Raw genomic sequence first — 23,388 nt, forward strand, 5'->3', positions numbered from 1 at the left:
TCAAAATCATCTTATATTCTGAATTTCAATTAAATACAGTCAAAATCACCTTCTATTCTGAATTTCAATTAAATACAGTCAAATGCGCATCAGAATGCTTTATAGGTCAAATCGTAATGTGATATCACAAACTAGAAAGTCACAAGTAAAGAATAAATGGGCAAAATAGAAAGACTTTATTGACACCAGTCAACATGGGCAAAATAGAAAAACTTTGTTGACACCAATCAACATCTCTTGTTTATTAATAATTCGTTGCTCTCATTTTCGTAACACTGCTAAATTGCAAGTTGATACACAAACTCATCCTCCCATGGCCAACCTTTTTTTTGTTTTCTATTATTACACTGTTTCTTCTCCACTTCTGCTGCGATTGTATTGAGGAGGAAGCCCACGATCTTCTTCTCTTCAAAGCCGCCTTAAAGTAATCTTCTGGTTCCTATGCCTACCTGAGTTCATGGGAGAAGGGAACAGAATGTTGCCTCTGGGACGGCATCTCCTGTGATAACACCACCCATGTAGTCTCTGTTGACATTCACGGACTTGAAGGAGTCATATCTCAGAGCTTGTGCAGACTCACTTCTCTTACAAGCATTGACCTCTCTGACAATGGACTAACAGGTACTCTGCCTTCCTGTTTAGGAAACCTGTCTTATCTCATAAAACTGAACTTAAATGGGAATAGGTTGAGTGCGAACATTCCGTTGTCCTTTGGGAACATGTCATTGCTCCAATATTTTGATGTTTCTAGTAACATTTTAAGTGGCAGTATCCCAGATTCCATGGGCAATCTCTCTTTACTGGAAACTATGCAGTTGTCTTATAATAGTTAAGTGGTAGTATCCCAGATTCCTTGGGCAATCTCTCTTCACTGAGACTAATGGATCTGTCTCATAACGGTTTAAGTGGTAGTATTCCAGATTCTTTAGGCAATCTATCTTCGCTGGAAACTATAAATCTGTCCTACAACATTTTAAGTGGCAGTATCTCAGATTCCTTCAGCAATCTCTCTTCGCTGAAAGCGATGGATCTGTCTCATAATACTTTAAGTGGTAGTATACCACATTCCTTGGGTAATCTCTCTTCGTTAGAAACTATGTTTCTGGGTTATAACACTTTTAAGTACCAGAATTCCAGATTCTTTGGGCAATCTCTCTTTACTAGAACTGATGGATCTGTCTAATAATGTTTCGAGTGGTAGAATCCCACATTCCTTGGGCAATCTCTTTTCGCTGAGAACTATTTATCTGAACTATAACATTTTAGATGGTAGTATCCCAGATTCCTTGGACAATCTCTCTACATTGAAACTGATAGATCTATCTCATAACACATTAAGTGGTAGCATCCCAGATTCCTTGGGCAATCTCTCTACACTAGAGAATCTGTTGCTGGATAATAACACTTTTAAGTGGTAGTATCCCAAATTCCTTGAGCAATCTATCTTCACTGAAATGGATGGATTTATCTGGGAACCAACTGAATAGAACTCTTCCCTCCTCAGCGCTACCCTCTTCACTTGAACAACTCTCACTCTCACTAAACAGCCATCAGATTATTTCAGAAGCTTACTTTCAAAAGCTTGGCAAATTAGAGTCGCTGTCCTTATCCGATTGTGTACTTAATATCAGCACCGCCTGGATTCCCCCATTCCAGTTAAAAGCCTTATCATTGACATCTTGTAAGATACATGGTCAAATCCCCTCATGGATTTCTACTCAGTTCTCACTTGAAGAGTTGAAATTAGCTGACAGCAATCTTGTTGGAGAAATTCCTTCTTGGCTACTAGATATGAAGCTTTCATACATCAATCTCACAACAAATCATCTGGAAGGTCGCCTTTTGCTAAATAGTTCAGCTTGGAAGGGAATGACGGCCTTGGATATGTCTAACAATGCATTATGCGGTCAGATACCATTGTTGCTCAATGACAATTTGCTGACGGGAAGTATTCCTCCAAACTTGGAATTAAGCTTTTCATTGCAAATATTAAATTTGGCAAATAACCGTTTAAATGGAATCATCCCTCCAAGCTTAGCCAAATATTCCCAGCTTCGTATATTGAATTTGGGGGATAATAATTTGGAAGGTGTGATGCCGTCTGAGTTTGGTATGCTAAGTCAGCTGCTGTCACTAGTGATAAAGAATAACCAGCTGAGTGGAGCATTCCCTCCCTCAATATCAAACTGCTCATATTTAACTTTTCTGGATATTGGGCAAAACCTATTGAAAGGCGGTATTCCAAAGACAGTAGGAAACCTTTCAAAGTTGCAAGTGTTATCAATGAGGAAGAATTGTTTTGAAGGCAGTATCCCTGCAGAAATTGGTCAGCTTAAGTATCTTCAAATCTTGGATCTTTCTTCAAATCGGCTATCAGGGTTCATACCACGCAGCATTTTCAGTCTACAAGCCATATTAGTAGAACCAGAAGAAGGATATATCATGCCTTATAAAATAGTCTATAATATAAAGTCCATGTATAACAATGAATTGAATATGAATTCAAAAGGCAGAGATGAGAACTACATATATATTCTCCACCATGTCAGCCATAGACCTCTCAAACAATCAATTGAATGGTGATGTTTCTTCTGATTTGGGAAATTTGAAGGGCTTGAAGGTGTTCAACCTTTCTATGAACAATTTCCATGGTACCATTCCAGATAGTATTGTACAAATGAGTTGGCTGGAATCATTAGACCTTTCTACAAATCATTTTTCTGGACAAATTCCAAGGGACCTTGGATCTTTGAGCTATTTAGGGGCACTCAACTTTTCTAATAACAATCTTTCAGGCAGCATACCACAAGGAGGACACATGTCAACATTTACAGAATCATCATATTCAGGAAATTCAAATTTATGGGGATGTCCACTTCCAAAAAAGTGCTCTTGGCCAGAATTTGCTCCTGCTCCTCCCGCCATTTCAACATCTACCAATGATGAAGATGACGAGGGATGTGTGTGGTATGAGATTGGAGTGGGACTGTGTCATGGAGTGGGTTTTGCAGCTGTGGTGATGTTCATTGTAATAAAAAGGAATTGGGGACAAAAATTATTTTGGGGAATTGATTTGGTATTGAAATTTTTATTTCCATGGCTGCGGAATTCTACAGTATGAAGGGTTATTTCTTCTAATAAGGTGAGTCAAACTCTAGCTGCTACATTGATTTTTTATTTATTATTTTTTAGGTTTAAAATTCATTTATTATTATTTATTTAATAAAATTTTGTTATTTAAATTTTAGATTTATTGCAAGGTTTTTTATTTCTCTTTGTATATTATGAATTTATGTATTGAACCATTTATTGTTCATTATTATTGTGAAATTTGTATTGTGATTAATTAATTATAATGACAGATAAATGTCTTTAAATGTGGAAGTACATAGCATTTAATCACACAAACATATGTTTAGTTAGTTAGATTTAGGTGAGAAAAGAACAGGTAATGCCTAAATTTATATTTAAATTTTAAAAAATTAGACATCTAATCTGCAAGTGCAGGATTGATATTGTACCCCTATATTATTTGGTCCCTAATACAAGAATGTTAAGATTAGGGTGGTGTTGATGTGTTTTCATGCACATGCGAACACAGAATAAAATACCTAAAGGTACCTTATCCTCTCTTGAGCAAAGTTTCCCGACTGCTGAAGATCTCGCAGAAGGATCAGTCGAGGCAACTCCAAGGTTCTTGTATGTAGGTTCTCTACTCGTGGATAAGCTCTCTGTGGTATAATGTGATTTTGCTGGAATCACAAGGGGACTTACACTTGATGACTAAACGTCTGATTTGTTTTGAATATTGCTGGAACACAGAATTTCACTACCCTAGATTTTTTGAAAAAAAGGGAAAAAGGATGAGGGCGAGGGAAGGATCTAATTCTGACACTAAGAATGTAGGAGCAATGAATGACCTTTGATGAAATTCTAACTAAGTCTTGTCTTGACATCCTAGGACCATCTCCACAAGGTTAGTGCGATCTTCGGAGGAAAGTTTTATGATGTTCAGATCATCGCTATAGGCATAGACACCATCAGGCTGATGCATATCAATGAAGAAGCGACAATTGAATTTAAGCTTAAGCTGAATGATTCCAGTTGACTACACAAGGCAAGTCTGCAATCAACAAACTGCTAGTAGCATGGATATACAAATTTCACCATCAATCAAACACATTTCTTTCGCTCATCTAATAACATGAAATCAAATCTGAGAAGTATAGAGACCATGCAAATTGTTGAATCGACCCATAGATTTCACCATTTCTTCAATGAAGTTTACAAGTCTTTTACAACAACATCTTGGCAACAATCTTTGCCTTCTCTTTCTATTCTACTCTAACTACTATTCTATTTGCTATTAATCATTAGCTATTCTAACCTCTATGAACTAACTATTCACCTTCTAACTATTAATGACTAACTATTGTCTATTAGCTAACCATTAGCCTTTACAAATGAGGAGCCAGGGCTTATATAGTGCCCTCAATACAATTCAATGGCTCAGATCAATTTGAGATCAATGGTCGAGATTTTACAATGAAAACCCTAATTAGGGTTTGTTACAACAAACTCAATTCTAGCCAATGAAATAATTGCATTATTTGGACACGTCTTCTCTGGAATATTCGACCGATGGATAACCGGGGTAGGTACATCGAAGGTAGTGCCATCTTTGATGAGTCAGGTACATTGAATCTAGATACGCTGAGGTGGACAAATCCGATTGGAGGAGTGATGACTGGGATGCCACCTTGTCTGACACTTGCAACTTGGTAGATATTCAATTTGATGATGTTGGGAAGCTAACTTTAGTTAACTCTTTTGAAACTGTCTGCTTCTCCAACTGACCCTTGCTCTGACCTCCTTTGTCTTTGATGTGCAGGATGGATGGTGTACCTTTCCTTGGAATGTTGGATTGGAAGATGTCATCCCTGATGATGCTAGACTGGAGAAGGTCGTCCTTGTTGATGATGGACTGGAGGAGGTCGTCCTTGATGATGTTGGACTGGAGGAGGTTGTCCTTGCCCTGGCCTGGTCTTCTTTCATCTGCAAGACAAACCAAAAGATGATTAAGGACACATAATAAATTTATTTCAACATAGCATTTTCTACCTTAAATCATCAACAAGAAGATGTTAAAATGAAGCTTGCTCAATATTCTCCCCAGGGATAGGCCCTATAAGGATTTCACCCTGGACCCTCTAGAAGGGTCAGGAGCGAAATTTGAATTCCTGGCCCAAATTGTTCTCACTTTGCAACTACACTTGCTTAGATACATGCCCAAGGACGCCCTCATTCTCAACCAACACCAATCTTGATGCAAATTTGGGGCAAAAGAGAGGTTTTTAAAAATTTCGCTCTGGACCCTTTGGAAGGGTCAGGAGCGAAATTCACTTTTTAGGACAAAATCTATCATGTTTCCTCTCCAAAATACCTTCCAAGGCGAGCACACACTAGTTTTCCTTCTTCCAGAGCCCAGGGATCCACGCCTTGACCTCTATCATGAGCAATTTGAGTGAAATTGGGAATTTCGCTCTGGACCCTCTGGAAGGGTCAGGAGCGAAATTCACCTTTTAGGTCACAACTCTTCATTTTCTTCACTTCAATTCATCTTGCAGGGCAAAGTAACATCATTTCAACCTCAACTACGCCTTAGGACTCCTAGTCTTGACTTGACACAAGGAGGAAATAGGTAGATGAAGAATTTCGCTCTGGACCCTTCAGAAGGGTCAGGAGCGAAATTCTCATTTTGAGCTCATTTCTTCGTTCTTTCAACCTCAATCAACTTCAAAAGGCAAGGACACACCTTCTCACTCCCATCCATGCCATAAAAACCAAAAGTTTGATTTGATCCAAGGAGAAAATGATGGATTTGAAGAATTTCGCTCTGGACCCTTTGGAAGGGTCAGGAGCAAAATTCTTGTTTTTGCTTAATTCCTTCCAATTCATTGATTACTAGCAACTCAAGGTCATTCTTGAGGACATCTCCAATCTCAACTTACTCCGATCCACACTTGACTTAGCATAAACTTGAGATAAAAGAGAGTCTTGGAGGATTTTGCTCTGGACCCTTTGGAAGGGTCAGGAGCGAATTTCTTCCTCTAGCCCAAAATCATCATTTTTGGAGACAAAAATCAATTCAAGGGCAATCTCAAGGGCACCCCTCACCTTAGTCTAGGCATGGCTTGGCACAAATTTTGGAGAAAATGATGGGTTTTAGGATTTTCGCTCTGGACCCTTTGGAAGGGTCAGGAGCGAAAATCTTGTTTTAGGCTCACTCCTCCATCATTTCAACTTGAATCCACCTTAAAAGGAAAGAAAACACTTCTCCTCTCACATCCAAGTTATAGAAACCCAAGTTTGACTTGATTTTGCTAAGAAAATAAGGGTTTTTAGGAATTTTGCTCTGGACCCTTTGGAAGGGTCAGGAGCGAAATTCACTTTTTAGACCAAAATCATCATTCTTTCAAACCCAATCTTCATTGCAAGGTAAAATCTCATCTCTCTTCGCCCTAGGAACAAGGTTTTAAGATCAAGCAAGGTAAAAAATATAGGCTTGTAAGGAATTTCGCTCTGGACCCTTTGGAAGGGTCAGGAGCGAAATTTCCTTCCTTGGCTAAAACACTCATTCCTCAACTCTTTCAAACGTCCTTAAGGGTTTCAATATGCCCATTCTCTCTTTCAACATACCTTGGACATCAAAATTTGGCCAAATAAGGAAAGAAATGAGGTCTAGGAGGATTTTCGCTCTGGACCCTTTGGAAGGGTCAGGAGCAAAAATCTCATTGTTGACTTGATCCTTCATCTTTTCAACTCCAATCTTCTCTGGAAGGTAACAAAACATCATTCTTCACCCAGGAGACAAGGTTTGTGGTCTAAGCAAGGTCAAAAAAATAGGCTTGCAAGGAATTTTGCTCTGGACCCTTTGGAAGGGTCAGGAGCGAAATTCACCTTCTTGGCTAGAATCCTTCATTTTTTCAAAGCTTTCAAACATTTACAACGTCCAAACATGTCCACTCTTCCCTTCAAGATGCCTTACAAATCAAAATTTGGTCAAATAAGGCAAGAAATGAGTCTTAGGTTGATTTTCGCTCTGGACCATTTGGAAGGGTCAGGAGCGAAAATCACCATTTGGGCTTGATTGTTCATTTTTCAAACTTCAGTTTTCTCCTGGAGGCAAATATAGATCGTTTTCCATCTAAGGAGCAAGGTTTCAAGCTAAAACAAGGGAGCAAATGAAGTTTATAGGGAATTTCGCTCTGGACCCTTTGGAAGGGTCAAGAGCGAAATTCTCCTTTTGAGCTAAAATCTTGATTCTTCAAAGCTTCTAACTCCCTCTCAAGGCAAAAACATACCCATTCAACCTCCATCAAGCCAACGCCTAGCCAAAATAAGGAAAAAAACAAGGGTTATAAGGATTTTCGCTCTGAACCCTTTGCAAGGGTCAGGAGCGAAAATCATGTTTTGACCTTGATTCTTGATTTTTCAAACTCTAATCTTCCTTGGGAGGCAAACATAGATACTTCCTCATGCATCTCCATCTTGATCCTGACTTTGGCTAAAGGAAAAATTAGTGTTTTAAAGAATTTCGCTCTGGACCCTTTGGAAGGGCCAGGAGTGAAATTCGCTTTGGACCCTTTGGAAGGGTCAAGAGCGAAATTTGACATTTCAGACTCTCCGTCAGGATCATTTTATGGAATATAACATTCAAGTATAAGTGAATATTCCATATATACTGTCAGGATGTTTGAGAGTGGTTTCGGACCTCCAGGAGTTATATTGCAAAATCTAGTTTTTGGAGGATTCTTCAGTTTTCCAGACTTAGTCAAATTTCAAGATCAGGACATTCCAAACTTAGCCAAATTTCAGGATCAGGACATTCCAAACTTAGCCAAATTTCAGGGCATTTGAAGATCAGGATGACATTCCCGACTTCATCACTCACCAACTTGACCTAGCTCAAGCAGAGCCTGCTATCCAGGTGATCCCCCTAGCGACACTCGAACAGCAAAGGCTAACAGACAAAACTCTAAAACCCAGAAAGCAAAACCCCACAGCGAATAAAAAGCAGGGGTACCCATTTGCAATGGGGCGATGTGTGAATACGTCACAACAGGTGGATAATGAATCTATGCAATGAATGTATAGATATGTGTAATTAATGCATAATAGAGGTGAATATATCAGTTATATGACCATCCATGTAGATAAGGTGTGAAATGTGTAGGAACGTGTGCATGTTGTCCCACTTGTATAGAAAGTAATGAGAAAATTATGTAGAGTATTTAACACATGAATTGTGGTTATTTCACAACCGTGTACCTTGTGTTAACACCTCATCTCTTTTACATTGCTTTCCTTCTCATTACCTTGCCAAATCACAAGTTGATAAACCCAAACTCTCATAGCCAAGCTATTCTTATTTTCGTATCTAATCGTTTCTTCTTCACTTTTACCATAGATATATTGAGTAAGCCAGGCTCTTCAAATTTTCAAAGTTCATTTAAATGACTCCCATCACTATCTAAGTTCATGGGAGCAAGGAAGAGATTGGTGCATCTAAGATGATATATCCTAGAAGCAATGTGATACCATTCAATCAATTGAAGGAGCATCATATCTCATTGCTTGTGCAAACTCTTGTTTCTTACAGGCATAGACTCTCTTACAACATATTAAGATTTTTCTCACATAACCATCGCACTTAGGTGAGTATAGCTTTAGTGGAACATGTCATTGTCATTTTGCAACATGTCTTTTCTTTCCTTGATTTATAAGAAAACAATTTGGTAGGTGAAACCATCCTTAATACTATGTGTATGCTCAATAGTCTAACCAACCCTAGTGGGGTTTAACTTGCTTTCAACCAATTGAATAGAAGAATACCCTCTTGTTCAAGTAATCTCTCTTCTCCAAGTTGTCTATTTGTGATAGCTCTCTTTCTAAGAATCAACTCCAAAAAAACATTCCCTTCTGTTTAATATCTCTTCTCTAGAATGGCTAAATCTTTTTAGAAATCAACTCGTAAGAAGTATTCCCTCATCTTTATATAACATTTCCTTTCTAAAAGATGTTTCATACAATTTTATAAGTCACAAAACGCTGAATTTAGAGGGATTGATTCTATCTAAATTTGATAAACTAAATAAACTATAACTACTAGTGACAAGCTAAGTGGGTCATTCCCTCCCTCTATACCAAACTGCACAGAATTACAAAAGTTATTGAAAGTCTACATTCTCAACTCAAGTCAGTAGGAAGTCTCACAAAACTACAATCGACAAACAATGAGGAATTATGGTTTTGAAAGGTAATACACTCAAAAAATTTGCATTTCTTCCAAATCTGGAACCTTTTCAAATAGATCCTACCAAGAATTTGCCCGCAACATTTTTAGTATACAAGCAATATTTGTAGAAACACAATAAGAATTTGTTATGGTTCAAACATACACTTAGCACATGGTACTAAGGAGTTCATATTTAAGGATGGACTGAATACAATTCAAAAGGTGCTAATCTACTACACTTGACAAAATGTTATCACCTATCCATGGGCTTCAATTGCTAAGCAAAGGACTGCTCCATTATGCCAACTGTACTCTGACATGAATAAATATGCTTCAAAGGCCCAATTAAACACATACACATCAACATACTTTTGCAGAATTTACCATATTGGATCCACTTAATGATGTGTTCATTTGCAATGGACTGGAAGATGATTATATTACACAGCGAACCGATTCTTGGAACTATAGAAGTTTGGTGATCGATCACCTACATGAAGAAATGAATCACTTAAAAGGAAGGTTACCATCATTGTCAAGTCAACAGAAAAAACATAAAGACAAAGATATAAAACAAAAGAAGATTTCTTCAACCTCCATTTGAATATTTATAAACCAAAAAACCATAAATGCAAAAGAAGATATTCGACCATGGCAACAATTTTGTAGATAAGGCAAGGAACAAACTGTATGTACATAAGGCATGAAGTTCAACAAAAGCAATACTCCTAAATATAATCAAATTATCTCATATCTATGGCCAACAAGTCATTTGGGTAGTTGCATGAGACGTTTCCCATATGGCATTGAGATGGTGTGCCTTTATAAAGATTCCTTTCACAATGAAATTCTTTTTTGTAATCCCCGATACTTTGTTAATACATTTTCTTTAGGCATTAAACTGTAATTTTACAATTTCAACTGCTCTTTGATTCCATCAGAATGGCCATTGACATAATGGAAAAAATCATTTGAGAAAGTTCATGTTTGTGGTTTTCAATAGTTTGCAAGTAATCTTTCCTAACTCTGTTAACTAGCGTATGTTAATTTCCACTGAAAATTTCCTTTGACGCTGTGTCTTATTTGTTATCATATAATCTTGCTTCATGTGGCTCACCATAGCTCCACTCCTTCATTGACAGACTAGAGCTGATGCAATATTCACCGATGAGATTAAAGATGTTCCAGCAACAGTGGATGTGTTGTTTGTAAAGGCTGAAGGTGTGCAAGGTGATGGTTTGGAGTCTGGATAACTTAGCTTTATAGGTTAAGAAAGCATTCCATAATCAACTGAAGAGGCCTCGAAAGGAATTTGGTTATATAAGAATTTTTTTTTCTCTTCTGTGTTCTTCTCAAAAACTTGTATGGCATATTAATAAAGACACAACAATAAACAGGTACAAGCAAGTGTTTGTTTTCGCAAAGAAGTATGGTATAAAGAAATGTTGGTCAAAAATAAATATATTTTATTGTGGTGGGTAATGTTGATGTGTTTTTTATGCACATGCGAACACAGAATAAAATACCAAGGTATCTTATCCTCTCTTGAACAAAGTTTCCCCGAATGCTGAAGATTTCGCCTAAGGATCAATCGGAGCAACTCCAAGGTTCTTATACGTAGGTTCTCTACTTGTGGATAAGCTCTTGCGATATGATGTGATTTTGCTGGAATCACAAGGGGACTTACATTTGATGACCCGAGAGTCTGATTTACTTTGGATATCACTGGAATGTCACGTCTTTACTGATCTTTGATTTTTTTAAAGGGAAAAAAAGGACAAGGGTTGGAGAGGAATCTAATTCTAACACTAAGAATGTAGGAGCAATGGATGACCTTTGATGAAACTCTAACTAAGTCTTGCTTTGACATGTTATGATCATCTCCACAAGGTTAGTGCAATCTTCTAAGGATAGCTTTATGATGTTCAAATCACCGCTACAAGCATAGACACTGTCAAGTTGATGCATATCAATGAAGAAGCGATAATTGAAGTTAGGCTTAAGCTAAATGACTCCAGTTGACTACGCAAGGCAAGTTTGCAATCAACAAACCGCTAGTAGTATGGATATACAAATTTAACCATTGATCATACAAATTTCTTTCATTCATCTAATAATCATGAAATTAAATTTGAGAAGTATAAAGACCATGCAAATTGTAGAATCGACACATAGAATTCACCATTCCTTCAATGAAGTTTACATGTCTTTTGCAACAATCTCTGCCTTCTCTTCCTACTCTACTCTAAAATGCTATCTACTATTGAGCTACTAATTATTGACTCTCTCTTTTTGTAACTCCTAGCTATTAACTATTCTCTGACTATTCCCCTTTACAAATGAAGAGTTGGGGCTTTATATAGAGAGCCCTTTACAAATTGACGGCTCCGATTGACTTAGAATCAATGGCTAGGATTACAGGATAGAAACTTCCTTAGCCAATGAGAAAATTACATTCAAGGAGTGAGGACCAACAGGAAGCAGGGATATGTACACCGAAGTTTGTGTCGTCTCCGATGAGTCAGGTACATTGAATCTGGACATGTTGAGGTAGACTAATCTAGCTGGAGGAATGATGATTGGGATGCCACCTTGTCTGACGTCTATGTCTTGGTTGATCCTCCTCTGTCCTTGATGATGCGATGAATGATGTACCTCTTGACTTCTATGTGTTTGATGAGGCCTTCTTCTTTATCAAGTCTTTCCTTCTTCTCTGGTAGCATGTCTTGTCTTGAAGTGTTATTCTTCTCTGCCATCATGTGGTTTCTTTGTGTGGCCAAGTGAAGGTTTTGGAGATAGCTTGCAACTCCTTGAACACTTGAAGTCTTCTAACGCTTCAAAACACCTTGAGTCCTCCTTTATGCATTTGAAACATCTTTGTTGATGATGGACTAGAATAGGTCGTCCTTGTCCTGGCCTAATTTTCCTCCACCTACAAAACAAACCAAAAGGTGATTAAGTACACATAATAAATTCATTCTAACAAAGCATTTCCTTTCATATCTTTGACAAGAAGGCATTAGAATGAAATTCACTCAAGATCCTCTCCAGGGACATGCCCTATAAGAATTTCGCTCTGGACCCTTTGGAAGGGTCAAGAGCAAAATTTGAGTTTTAGCTCAATTAGACCTCCTAGGAATTTCGCTTTGGACCCTTTGGAAGGGTCAGCAGCAAAATTTTGCATTTTAGGCTTAATTCACATTCCTTTAGATTTGAACTTCACTTGACCTTTGAATCGCTTACTCCTGAAGACATCATTGACTTGACCCCCAAAAAGACCAAAAAGAAGGATTTCGCTTTGGACCTTGGCCAAGGACAAGACCTATAAAGAATTTCGCTTTGGACCCTTTGGAAGGGTCAAGAGCGAAATTTGCATTCTAGGACAAAATCTTCACATTTTGTGACCACAACTTGATCAAATGCATGCCTAAGGACGCCTCTAATCTCAATCAACACTAGGTTTGATGCAAAATTGGGAGCAAAATAGAGGTTTTAAGGATTTCACTCTGGACCCTTTGGAAGGGTCAGAAGCGAAATTCTTCCTTAGGCTCAAATTCTATCATTTCCTTACTCCAAATTGCCTCCCAAGACAAGCACATGCTAGCCTTCTCTCCACCAAGGCCTAGGAATCCATATCTTAGTCTTCATCATAAGCAAACTAGGTGATTTTGAGAATTTCGCTCTGGACCCTTTGGAAGGGTCAGGAGCGAAATTCAAGATTTGCTTGTTTTCCTTCACCTAGATTCATTCTTCATACCTTGTTTTCCTTTAACACTCAACTTTGGATCCCTCTCTCAAGAAGGCAACACCTGTTTGACCCCTAAGAAGGCCTGAAAGAAGAAATTCGCTCCAAATCATGACCACGGACAGGACTTTTAGAGAATTTCGCTCTGGACACTTTGGAAGGGTCCGAAGCGAAATTCAAGATTTAGCTCAATTCCTTCACATTTGGTGATCACAAGCTACTCAAAGGCACGCTTAAGGACATCTTCAATCTTAATTTACCCTGATCCACACTTGGCTTGACACAAAATTGGGAGAAAAAAGGAGATTTTGGGAATTTCACTTTGGACCCTTTGGAAGGGCCAAGAGCGAAATTCATGTCTTGAGCTCATTTCTTCATTTTTTCAGCTCCAAATTACCTCAAAAGGCAGGGACACATCACTTCACTTCCATCCACGCCATAAAAATCAAGGATTTGACCTCCTCCAAAGGGAAAATAGGTGTTTTCAAGAATTTCGCTCTGGACCCTTTGGAAGGGTCAAGAGCGAAATTCAAGCTTTAGGACAAAATCCTTCACTCCTTCACATCCCATCACTTCAAAAGGCAGAGACATGTTAATCCACTTCCAAATATGCCCAAGGAACTAAAATGTTGGTCTAAACAAGGAAGAAAATGAAGTTTATGGAGAATTTCACTCTGGACCCTTTGGAAGGGTCGGGAGCGAAATTCCCAATCTTGGACAAAATCCTCACTTTTCAATGCTTCCATTCTCTTCCTAAGGCAAGAACATGTCTATTTACCCCTACTATGTCCAAGGAAGAAGGCTTTTAGTCTAAACAAGGAAGAAAATGAGGTTTATAGAGAATTTTGCTCTGGACCCTTTGGAAGGGTCAGGAGTGAAATTCTTACTTGGGCTCATTTCTCACCTTTTTCCTCCCTTCCTTGGCTTGAATATAGCTTCTTGGGCCTCCTTCCATCATGATCAAGTGAATTTGCTCCTCAAGTTGGCATCTAGTTCAAGATTTTGTGAATAAAATAGGGTCTTATATGAATTTTGCTTTGGACCCTTTGGAAGGGTTAGGAGCGAAATTCTTCTTTGGGCTCAAATCCTATCTTCATTTTTCACATTTCTTCACTCAAACAAGTGTTTTGCCTTCACTCAAGTCTGGGAATGAGCTAGTTCCTAGTTTGGGTCAAGGTGGAGTGTCTTATAGAGGAATTCGCTCTGGACCCTTTGGAAGGCTCAGGAGCGAAATTTGACATTTTAGTCTCTCCGTCAAGATGTTAGAGAGTGGTTTCGGACCTCCAGGAGTTATAATGCAAAATCTAGTTTTTGGAGGATTCTTCAATTGCCAGACTTGGTCAAATTTCAAGATTAGGATGACATTCCAGACTTAGCCAAATTTCAAGATTAGGATGACATTCCAGACTTAGCCAAATTTCAAGATATTTGAGGATCAGGATGACATTCCAGAATTCTTAAGGCAAATTTGCTCTGTCCTTGATGTAAGGGATGGGACCTAGGAGTACATTATGCTTAGCAACTTGAAGTGCGACCGGATAGTACAAAAAACACCCTAGGAATGATCTAAATTACCCCTAATCAGTCAATTGACCTGACCTCTTGAGGAGATCCACCTGACTCAAACAAAGCCTGCTATCCTAATGATCTCTCTGACAACTCACCAAATGCAAAGGCAAATAGACAAGACTAGCCAAACAAGCAAACTAAACTACCCTAGAAAGCAAAAAGTAGGGGTCCCCATTTGCAATGGGGCGATGTGTGAATATGTCACAACAGGTAATAACACTATGAAATCTAACATCCACTCTTGATTCGCAGATGGGTGACATCATTTTTTAAATGTTACCCAGTGTAAGTATATTTTGTAAAAAAATTATTATTGGAGAATTTGATGGTGCTATCGATGAACTGGATCTATGTAATCAGAGAGTAGATTGGAAAATTCACTCAAAGGATAGAGGAACATTCTCATTTTGAGCTTTGTTGATGTCATCAAATTATTCTTTCTTATATTAAGTTTATTTTTGAAATTTATTTTATTTATTCAGGTAAATTAGAAAATATGAAAACGTGTCAACTCTTTGATTGATAGGAATCTTTTTGTCACCTCTACATCATTCTCTCAATAAAAGTTAGGTGCAACCATTTCTTCATTAAGTTCACTCAACGCTAATACTTCTACATGTTGATTCAGTCAGCATATCAGTATGGCTAACTCAATATCTTTGGGACATTTGTCATCTTAATTAACACTATATAGTAGTCCATTTCTTTTGTTTTACACATCTAGGATCATGAATTTTAAAATTCGTGCTGTCTTTCTATTTATATTTCTACGAAAATTCAGTTAGTGCTAGTCTTCATTAAATCAACTTGGTAGTAAAGCAAGGCAATTTCAGTGTCAATTAATTCAATATGGATATTATTTATGCTTCTTTTAGCCTTGCAAATTGGATGTTTTTAGATCACTCATTACAGTGGCCTTTAAGAAATAGACTATTTCATTGCATTTAGAAGGTACAAAATAGTTGGTTTAGGCTTCCATTTTATCCCCATCTAATATTGTGAAGTCAACTTACTATATTTTTCTATAAGGTTGGGTTTTGTCATCAATGAATAGCTCAAATGGACTTTCCTATTTTGTGTAGAGTACTCGAAAACCTATAAATCAACTATATTTTTGTTAAATTTGAGGCAAGATAACCGAAAGTGAAAAAATTAGTTAGAACCTTTAGTGAAAGCATAAAAAGAGACTCAAAATTAGAGAATAATTGTATTCTATTAAATATAATGATGATTCTAGATTGAATTGCTCAAATGAGAGCTACAAGTGAGCATATATAGGATGTACACCATGAGAAGAAAATGTAAAAAAAAAGTGGGATAATATTCATGTGCTCACAACATCTCCACGAAACTAAGAAAGCACAAGTCACATGATGCAAGTACAGCCTAGCTAAGTAGAAACTTGTATATAAACAATTTTATCATATCTAGGTGCATATTATGCAATATAAAAAAAATTGCAAGAAAATAAAGTAATGAACCAACAGTCCCCATAATCATAGTTTAAGTAGATATGAAAGATGGATAAATGGGGTGTTGGCAAATGTGTGGCCATGTAAGTTACCCACGTACAAAATGACCCACATTGAGAAAAAGAGGAGATAACTTATAGGGAAAACCACCATGAGCACGCAATACTACTATTTAAATGTGGGAAACTACTTGTCATAGAACACAAAACAACTTTTGGGCATTACAATACTTATAAGGTTAGAAAATAGTTTAAAGGAGAACACTCTTATCAAGTTTAAGAGTGCAAGAGCTGACACCAATGGCAAGGGAGTTATCATCGAGGAATTAAATTGTCCATGGTTGTAAAATCCATTGTTTGTAGGTTCGGATTCAAAGAGTACTTGGCAAGTCCAAAATATTCGACTCGAAAAATCTCAGCAAATACTCAAGAAAAACTCGGCAACTTAGCAAGTAATAAAAATTAAAATTTCTTAAAAAAATATATATATTTTGCAAAATTCAATTATAAAATATATTAAATTTTATCAATTTCAAAAGAGAAACTGCATGGTTTTATAGCCCAAAAAAAAGTGAAAAACGTATTTTAACTAGCGTTTTACTCATGTTGGCATTTTTAGCCATGTTTTTTCTATGTCTATAAAGACTTGCAAGTTAAACATGTAAAAACTCATCAAGCAAAAAAAAATAGAGAGTACTCGGCAACTCGAAGAGTAAAATCCCATTAATCAAACCCGATGGGTGATGGCTGGTATAAAGGCTTATGCCTATTAGTACCCCATACTCAACAGTGGGTTAGCTCTATGGACTAAGTCAATACCCTACATATTATAAAAAATGATTCTACAAAAAAAAACCTCAATTTTGAAAAAATGCATACAAATTCCTTAAACCAACCCTTGTCATCATGTAGATTCACCTACATTATTCATGTATTAGAATATGCCAAATGATTTTGTATAATATTCTCTACTACACATCCATAGGATAGGGAAAGGAAAAAATTTCTTTCTTGTCCAAGGATAATGTGTAATTTTCATGAATTAATAAATTGATCTATACTTTTTGGGATTTTAGATCAATGTTCCACAAAGATTTGTGCCCCAAAAAAAACCTTATGTCCCTTGTAGGGGACATTTCCCAGACTTGGGTACTTGGGAAAACGTCCCCACACAGCACCACCACTTCTGCCACCTCTTTCAGGGACACCATTGGGTTGCTTGCTATATGGCACATGCCATTACATACTGATTGCAACCTTTAACTTCATGAAAACTACTTTGCCTTTCATTGGACAGTCACAAAGATGTTATATTGCAGATTTTGCCTTCACGATTTCAATCCACCTCTATTTTTATATCAGCACTGCCCCCCCACCACCACTCCACTGCCATCCCCTCACCATCCCCAAATTTAGGCCCTTGGTCCCCCACGTCCCACCCGTCAAGAATCTCTGTGGAACTATGCTTTAGATGCAATGAAGGGATTTTTTTTTTTTCAAAATGCTTCAAATGATGAGTGATCTATAGATACATAACAAAAAACCTTTATTTCAAATCTCTGTCGATATGGCCTCCTATATTGAACTTGGATAGAATAATGGGTAAAACTAACATTCTTAGATGCTTTGAATCTAATGATTAAATTAGATTTGTCCCTTCAATCACCAAAATGCACCTCAAATACAAAGCCACAAAAAGAATTTCCCTAGAATTTGGCATTTCTATCAAGATTTTTATTCTCAAGATCACCATTCAATACAAGAGAAAAGCACACTCAATGTTTCAAGAAAATGTGATCATGGTAAGGTTGATAAACTTTGGAGTAGACCGACAAATGAAATGAATATGAAATGATAATTTATAGGATCATAGCACTCGAAGTAAGCTTTCCAATGACTATAATATTTAATATATGTAATTTTATTATTATATTTATTTTCTATTTTCTAGTGAAGATAGGTTTTTTAGCAATTATGAATATCGTTGTTACACTTACATGAAAAAATAGTAAAATAGAATTAAAAATATTGAAAAATAACCATCCTCTAAGTCTTGATGTTCTTATTTTAGCAAAATAATAATAATAATGAATTAAAAAAGTTATATGGTATCAAAGTAATCTATGTCTGAATTATAGTCGAACTCATTTCAAAAAGTTATAAAAAATAAATTATGCAATAGAAAACTATTAAAAAAAATCTATGATTCTATCCTTTTGACAACGAAAGTTATGTTAAAAAGTCAGAAATTATTATTATTTTTTAAATATATTTATAATCTACAAACACAATCTCAAAAATCATTAGTTCATGATGTAGCCTAAGTTGGCCTAGTGGTGGAGAACTTGTGCTCTTGAAAGAGAGGTCACAAGTTCAAATCCCACAAGGGGGTAAGGTATGTACACCTTGTTTGTAGTGCAGTTAGATACCTCCCGCAAGGAGTACGAGGTAGTCTCATGCTGCTCTAACCCATCTGTAGACCCATACATAGGTGGTTGGCATCGTGGACTATAAAAGACATTATCATTATGTCATCTTCAATTTTTTTACAATTTAGTTGCTATAGGTGTCACTGAGAATCTAGTAAAAATGTTCATTTCAGTGACTTTGGCCAAAAAGTGGGACATAGTAACATACTATTGTAGGATCAACCAACCATCAAGATGAGAGCTTGCACTTTCCCAAGTTAGCATAACCTATACAAATTAGATAGAGACAACCATTTTGTCACACACATCAATGTGGTATAGCCCCTAAGGATTCCTAGCCTTGATAGATAGATTTCCTAATAAAGAAGGTTACACAAAAGAAATAAAACACCAATATATATAATTTTACTCCAATCAATCAATTCGATATGTTAATAAAACATTGCTATGAATAAGGTTTGTGTACTACTTCTACATATAATGAATGGTCCCAACTATCAACCATCTTTAGTTAACTAAGCACTAAAATATCACCCATCTTAAACAACACACCTTGGACAATAACATCTTATAAAAATAAATTGTTGGAATCAAAGACAATACATAACATCATAGTCGATATAAAAAAAACTCATCGTATTGGACCACTAGACGGCAAGTACGAAAACATCTCCACAACGATACTTCAAAATTATACAAACTTTAAAAGACATACAACAATAATTACAAACTTTGTTTAACCATGACCTATATTTGAGTTATACATTAATAGTTGATATCACTATATCCATTAGAACATTTCTCTCACACACTCTCACACACACAAATATGTTATAGCAAAGTCAATAGCAATGTTGTCACCGTTAGACCATTTTTAATTCTAAACTATATAAATATAATCATTCTAATCACTTAATAGATGCCAAAATGTAATAGATGGGTTATTCCATCCTACAAGGCCCAAAGCAAGAAAATAGGTTTAGTCAACGATATTTTGCACTTAACATGTAATCCAAAAATAACTAAAGGGTTCAAGTATTCAAGACTTTTGGAGAGAGTTTCAAAAAAGGAGAAACTACATAGAAAATAATATCTTAGATGCTCAATGGTTAGATTATGTGAAGCTTCTCTATGGACAAAAATAAGAGAGAAATAGTCCTCCCATAATCAGCATTTCAAGCGAGCTCTTCTTAGTGGAAAATATCAAACAAGGTATAAAGAACCTTGTGAGTAGTAAGTCTCAAGAAATTGATGGGTTGTAGACTGAATTTTTAAAGTGGTGAGTTGAGCACCTTGTTCCTCACATCAAAAAAAATCTTCAACAATATCACTCAAAGCAGTTTTCCAATAAAGTGGACAATTAGCACGATTATCCCCCTTCACAAAAGCAGGAATCTCAATAACCCTTCTAACTACTATACTATTATGATCAATCCACTTCTCGGAAAGCTAAATTTGGGAGCATGATAGAGCATAGGAAAAGAACAAAAAACGAAAGGGCAAGCTGGATTTAAACTAAGGCACTCTATCATCGACCACTGCATCACTCTTAGACATCTCATCGAAAAAGTTTGGGGCATACAAGGGGTAGAAACCTTTTTTGCTTTGTGGATTTCAAAAAAGGGTTTGACACTATGCCTAGGGACAAACTTTGGAAAAGAATAGAGGAACTCGGGATTCCAAATGAGTGTAGAGCGACAATGCATAGGCTTTATGAGTAGGTTAGAGCTAGAATTAGAACTAAAGAAGGTATGTTTGAATGCTTTGACAATGACATTGGAGTTAAACAAGGATGCCCTCTTTCCTCACTATGTTTGGTTTATATATTGATAAACTTGAAGAATGGTTAAATAGAACTATTGGGGAGGGCATCCAGCTTGTAGAATATGTGGTGAAGTTGCTTCTTTATGCAGATGATCTTATTCTAATTACAAAAACTGCCCATTGTTTGAGAGAGAATTTGAAAGCTTTAGAACTCTTTTGCGAAGAGGTCAAGATGCAAGTGAACACTGGCAAGACTAGATGATTTTTTCTTTAAATAGGAAGAAACAATAGGTTAATTTCATTTTGAGGGAAGTTCATTAGAATCAGCGGAGGAATACAAGTACTTGAGGAATGATTTTCACAATAGGCTCAGCTAAGAGACATGTAGAATGAAAATGATACAAGGCAGTTAGAGAGTTTCTTTTCTATTGTAGAACATGTGTAGAAAAGCTAAGTTATGGGATTGGAAAACCAAGAAAACACTTTTTGGTTTGTTGGTCACACCGGTTGTGCTCTATGGTTGTGAAGTATGGGGGAGCAGCCTATCAAACCACAAATGAAAATTTTGAAAAATCCAAAAGTATCTAATCACCAGTAACCTTAAAGTCAAATCAATGATCCCCTACGAGATTTTGTTAGCTGAAGCAGGAATGTTTCAACAGAGGCTTCAGCGATAATCTATTTTCTAAGTTATCTAAAAAACATGAATAAACATTGTTGGCCCAAAATGGTTGTTGAGGAGAAGTTAACTGTAGAAAGAAGACTTGGATGAAGCAGAACAAGTAGATGAGCAAATGGACATAAACATGCAAAAATGCTCCAACACTAATGAAGAGATAAAAAGGTTTGTGTTAAAAAATTTCAGGACTGCCACGTAGGCAAAGCACATTATGTTAAATAGTTCAACCCCACGTAGGAGCATGATGAAAACAACTATATGAGGGTGGAAATTAAGAGTAAGGCTAGATTTTTAGTGGCATAATTGACAACAGGGTCTTATCATCTTATATTTTAGATAGGTAGATGGCCAACACCCAAGAAGATTGGGAAGAAAAAAATGTATTTTCTGCAACAAAGGGGTGGTTAAAATTGAATGACACTTTATCTTTAAATGTGCTACATATCAGAATATCCATATTCAATATGAAAACAAATTGAAAATAGATTGAAAACGAGACTTCAAAACACCGATGTCATGATCAAGAGTCATAATAAAAGCTGTTCTCATAGTCACTCTACCGTCATCTCCTCTAGGTCACTACTGCCAACGCCAGGTCGACTCTTCTCCCATTCATCAACTATTTCAATATTGACGACGCTACAATTTCTCTCCTCGTAAAATTCAACATAAAATGAGTGCAAAATCTGGTTTCATGGTGCGATCTAATTTTTTGTTTATTATTTTATTACTGAAATACGTTAATGACACAATCAATTTACTGTGTAACCAAAGCCTGGAACTTCCAAAAAGCATGATCAACAAACCATTTCTATCTTCCAAAAACCAAAGAAATAGGAGCTTTTGAGATCTTAAAGCGTAAGGTTAACATACATACAAATTCAACGAAGGCCTGGTTGTGGTTGGCTCCCACGTTGCATTTAGTGGTGACGATTTTGCCAAAGGGTTTACAGAGCTCCACGAGCTCCTCCTCCATGAATTCCCATGATAGATTTCTGAGATGCAAAACGTTCGACGAGGGTTAGTATATCAAAACTGGCATTGACCCGCTGAAGAAGCCATTAAATCTATTCTAGAGATGTTTACTTCTATTGCATAAAACCGTGCAGACGATTTGCAGAGGGATTCTCCACAGCTTCTCAACGCACCTGCACATCCCTCTCTCACGAAATTCCTCTATCCTCTCTGCTTCAATGGGCATCCAACAATCTGACAGAACACCCTTTCTCGCGCCATTTTATTATGCTTTGATGGGCGTCCGTAACCTGTTCAAAAGCTCTCATTGCGTTACCTAGCAGCAAGGATGCAAGCGAAGGTTGTGGTGTCCGGCTTTAGACTTGCAATTCGCGTTTTGCCTAAAAGTTTCAAAATCTTTTCAACAAATCCGTTTTGTGCATACCCTGCAACAATGGTAGCCCACGAAACCACATTTCTTGAGGCATTTCTTTCAAAATCCTGAAAGCTTCTTCCATAAACCACCATACTGCGCATATCCTGCAATCATTGCGTCCCATGAGACCATACTGCGCATATCCTGCAATCATAGGTGTTCAGCTCCACACAACATAGGGGATTAGCACGCTTTTGGGAAAGTTTACACAAAATGACACTCCGACAAACTTTTAGAACGGCAAAATACAGTATATTTTTGTCGGATTTTTTATTTAACAGCAGAACATGAAGATTTTAACTCTGAATATTTAATTTTTGAAAACCGTACACTACCATTTTGTGTGATTTAACAGCTTCCTTTTCAGGACAGACCTCTCTATCCTTACCTTTTTGAGAACATTTAATTGCTTTTATTTGCCCTTCCCGCGCAGCCGTCCAACGAGGAAATGACTGACGTGGGCGATGTGACACTTCCCAGAATTTGAACCCTGCAAACTTGACCTTTGCAGCCGAACCCAATCTCCAAATTAGAGGATTATGAGAGTCGTGTACCTTCACAAGCATATACATATCTGATATTTACTTTATTGATTTTGTTTTGTTAGTGCACATATATATTTATTGAGTTTCATTGATTTATTAAAAAAATTAATTTGAACCAATCACAAACAAATTTTAATTTTAAATTTTTTCAATCTTTTTATTTACTAAAGTCTAATTGTACAATTTTTAACATAAAAAAATTAATTTGAATCAATCACAAACAAATTTTAACTTTTAATTTTTTCAATCTTTTTATTTCCCAAAGTTTAATTGTACAATTTTTAACATTATAAATTACGAAAATTATTTTTCTCTACTATTATAAGCAGATTTTTAGGAAATAACTAGTTAATAAATTAAATCATAACTAGCACTTCACCAAAATGGGTGCAAGGTTAAGCCGATAGTAAGATATAATAGATACAAATTTTGAGATAAAGAAGTTGTTACACTGATTATTAAAAATATAAATAGAACTAATTGATTGGTTTCAACTCT

General features: G+C 36.6%; 1 long non-coding RNA gene and 1 pseudogene across 2 annotated transcripts; one reads left to right on the forward strand and one right to left on the reverse strand.

Moving 5' to 3' along the window:
- The first annotated feature begins 719 nt into the window (after nt 1-719).
- LOC131029330 (receptor-like protein 33) lies at nt 720-3,121 on the forward strand (annotated as a pseudogene).
- A 1,940-nt stretch (nt 3,122-5,061) lies between these two features.
- Nucleotides 5,062-22,853, reverse strand: LOC131029344 (uncharacterized). Of its 2 annotated transcripts, XR_009102766.2 has the most exons (4): nt 22,734-22,853; nt 22,104-22,489; nt 21,833-21,950; nt 5,062-9,788 (listed from the first exon to the last, which is right to left on the reverse strand). It is a non-coding gene; the product is annotated as an uncharacterized LOC131029344 (long non-coding RNA). The 2 variants fall into 2 exon arrangements; XR_009102764.2 differs by lacking the exon at nt 22,734-22,853 and having other exon boundaries at nt 22,104-22,727.
- Between the last annotated feature and the right edge of the window lie 535 nt (nt 22,854-23,388).

Source organism: Cryptomeria japonica, chromosome 10, assembly GCF_030272615.1.
Source record: "Cryptomeria japonica chromosome 10, Sugi_1.0, whole genome shotgun sequence".
Lineage (NCBI taxonomy): Eukaryota > Viridiplantae > Streptophyta > Pinopsida > Cupressales > Cupressaceae > Cryptomeria > Cryptomeria japonica.